This window comes from Bison bison, unplaced genomic scaffold (genome assembly GCF_000754665.1).
Source record: "Bison bison bison isolate TAMUID 2011002044 unplaced genomic scaffold, Bison_UMD1.0 scf7180017864462, whole genome shotgun sequence".
NCBI classification, from domain to species: Eukaryota; Metazoa; Chordata; class Mammalia; order Artiodactyla; family Bovidae; genus Bison; species Bison bison.
In genome coordinates, this window is record NW_011495024.1 from 5669958 (window position 1) to 5673144 (window position 3187).

The 3187-nt window shown below is 36.9% G+C and overlaps 1 pseudogene; it reads left to right on the forward strand.

The window, feature by feature from the left end:
• LOC105003150 overlaps window positions 1-2875 on the forward strand; it is a 15070-nt pseudogene extending 12195 nt beyond the window's left edge.
• The last annotated feature ends 312 nt before the right edge of the window (window positions 2876-3187 follow it).

Below are 3187 nucleotides of genomic sequence, written 5' to 3' on the forward strand. Positions count from 1 at the left end.
AGAAAACCCTAAAGACTCCACCAGAAAATTACTAGAGCTAATCAATGAATATAATAAAGTTGCAGGATATAAAATTAATACAGAGAAATCCCTTGCATTCCTATACACTAATAATAAGAAAACAGAAAGAGAAATTAAAGTAACAATTACATTCACCAGTGCAACGAAAAGAATAAAATACTTAGGAATATATCTACCTAAAGAAACAAAAGACCTATATATAGAAAACTATAAAACACTGATCAAAAAAATCAAAGACACAAATGGATGAAGAAATATACCATGTTCATGGATTGGAAGAATCAATATAGTGAAAATGAGTATACTACCTAAAGTAATCTATAGATTCAATGCAATCCTTATCAAGCTACCAACGGTATTTTTCACACAACTAGAATAATTTCACAATTTGTATGGAAATTTAAAAAAAAAACTCAAATAGCCAAGCAGTCTTGAGAAAGAAGAATGGAACTGGAGGAATCAATCTCCTTGTCTTCAGGCTATACCACAAAGCTACAGTCATCAAGACAGGATGGTACTGGCACAAAGACAGAAATATAGATCAATGGAACAAAATAGAAAGCCCAGAGATAAATCCATGCACCTATGGACACCTTATCTTTGATAAAGGAGGCAAGAATATACAGTGGAGAAAAGACAATCTCCTTAACCAGTGGTGCTGGGAAAACTGGTCAACGACTTGTAAAAGAATGAAGCTAGAACACTTTCTAACACCATCAGTTCAGTTCAGTCGCTCAGTCGTGTCTGACTCTTTGCGACCCCATGAGTCACAACATGCCAGGCCTCCCTGTCCATCAACTCCCAGAGTTCACTCAGACTCATGTCCATCGAGTCAGTGATACCATCTAACACCATACACAAAGATAAACTCAGAATGGATTAAAGATCTAAACATAAGACCAGAAACTATAAAACTCCTAGAGGAGAACATAGGCAAAACACTCTCCAACACAAATCACAGCAGGATCCTCTATGACCCACCTCCCAGAATATTGGAAATAAAAGCAAAAATAAACAAATGGGACCTAATTAAAATTAAAAGCTTCTGCACAACAAAGGAAACTATAAGCAAGGTGAAAAGACAGCCTTAAGAATGAGAGCAAATAATAGCAAATGAAGCAAGTGACAAAGAATTAATCTCAAAAATATACAAGCAACTCGTGCAGCTCAATTCCAGAAAAATAAACGACCCAATCAAAAAATGGGCCAAAGAACTAAACAGACATTTCTCCAAAGAAGGCATACAGATGGCTAACAAACACATGAAAAGATGCTCAACATCACTCATTATCAGAGAAATGCAAATCAAAACCACAATGAGGTACCATTTCACGCCAGTCAGAATGCCTGTGATCCAAAAGTCTATAAGCAATAAATGCTGGAGAGGGTGTGCAGAAAAGGGAACCCTCTTACACTGTTGGTGGGAATGCAAACAGGTACAGTCACTATGGAGAACAGTGTGGAGATTCCTTTAAAAATTGGAAATAGAGCTGCCATATGACCCAGCAATCCCACTGCTGGGCATACACACCAAGGAAACCAGAATTGAAAGAGACACGTGTACGCCATGTTCATCAAACACTCTTTATAATAGCCAGGACATGGAAGCAACCCAGATGTCCATCAGCAGACAAATAGATAAGAAAGCTTTGGTACGTATACACAATGGAGTATTACTCAACCATTAAAAAGAATACATTTGAATCAGTTCTAATGAGGTGGATGAAACTGGAGCCTGTTATACAGAGTGAAGTAAGCCAGAAAGAAAAACATCAATATGGTATACTAATGCATACATGGAATTTAGAAAGATAGTTATGATAACCCTATATGTGAGACAGCAAAAGAGACACAGATGTATAGAACAGTCTTTTGGACTCTGTGGAAGAGGGAGAGGGTGGGAAGATTTGGGAGAATGGCATTGAAACATGTACATTATCATATGTGAAATGGATCACCAGTCCAGGTTCAATACATGGGACAGGGTGTTTGGTGCTGGTGCACTGTGATGACCCAGAGGGATGAGATGGGGAGGGAGGTGAGAGAGGGACTCAGGATGGGGAACAGGTGTACACCCATGGCTGATTCATGTCAATGTATGGCAAAACCACTACAATATTGTAAAGTAATTAGCCTCCAATTAAAGTGAATAAATTTATTTTAAGAAATCAAACATAAATAACTACTCAAAATGTTTTTGATAATGTTGAAAATTTTGCTGCTGCTGTTGATGTTATTTTGAAATTGTTCATGGCAGGTATATAGGTACACAATTAACAATTAATTGTGTACCTATATACCTATATACCTTGGTTCTCCTTTTTAGTGGCCTAAGATCATATCTGAAAACTGTATGCTGTCCACTTAACCCAGAAAACCCTACAAAGTCATACAAATCAAGAGACTTGGATCTTTGTGTTCATTTGAAGAACATGAATAAAACTTTCCAGGCCATCAAGGGCATTCATGTCCAAAAAGCCACCAAGTATCAGAAGGAGGTCACTTTGAAGAAGCACTTTGTGCCATTTTGTCACAGTCATAGAGCCTTTAGGTGTGCTCAGACCAAACAGTAGGGCCTGGACACAAAGCTCAGTTACCCACAAAGAGTGATAGATTTGTGCTGCACATGCATAGAAGTGCAGAGCGTAGTGCTTATCTACTATTTACATGTAGATTCTTTGGTCACTGAGCACTTCCCTGTGAAAAAAAGCACCTAAGATGCAGAACTTACAGAGCTCATGGTTGAATTCATCCATACATGAGCCTCCTCTGCCACTCATCTGAGCTGATTCTTAGTGAACAAGAACGGGTTGTTCCTAAAATAGAAGTTGCACAGAAGAAACTGAAAAAATAAAAACTTGTGACCCATGAATAAACTCAGCATAAAATAAATGCAAATAAAAGTAACCAACAACAAACCAACCTTGTATCCTATTAACCTTATTAAGTTAACTTATTACTTATAGGAACATTTTTTCTATATTTTTTTAACTTTTTATTTTATATTAGAGTATAGCTGATTGAAAATGTTATGAAAGTTTTAGGTACAGAGCAAAGTGACTCAGCCATACATATACATGTATCCATTCTCATTTTATAGATTCCTTAAGATTATCTACATACTTGGCAGTGTCATCTACAAATAACTGTTCTGTTTCTTCCTTTT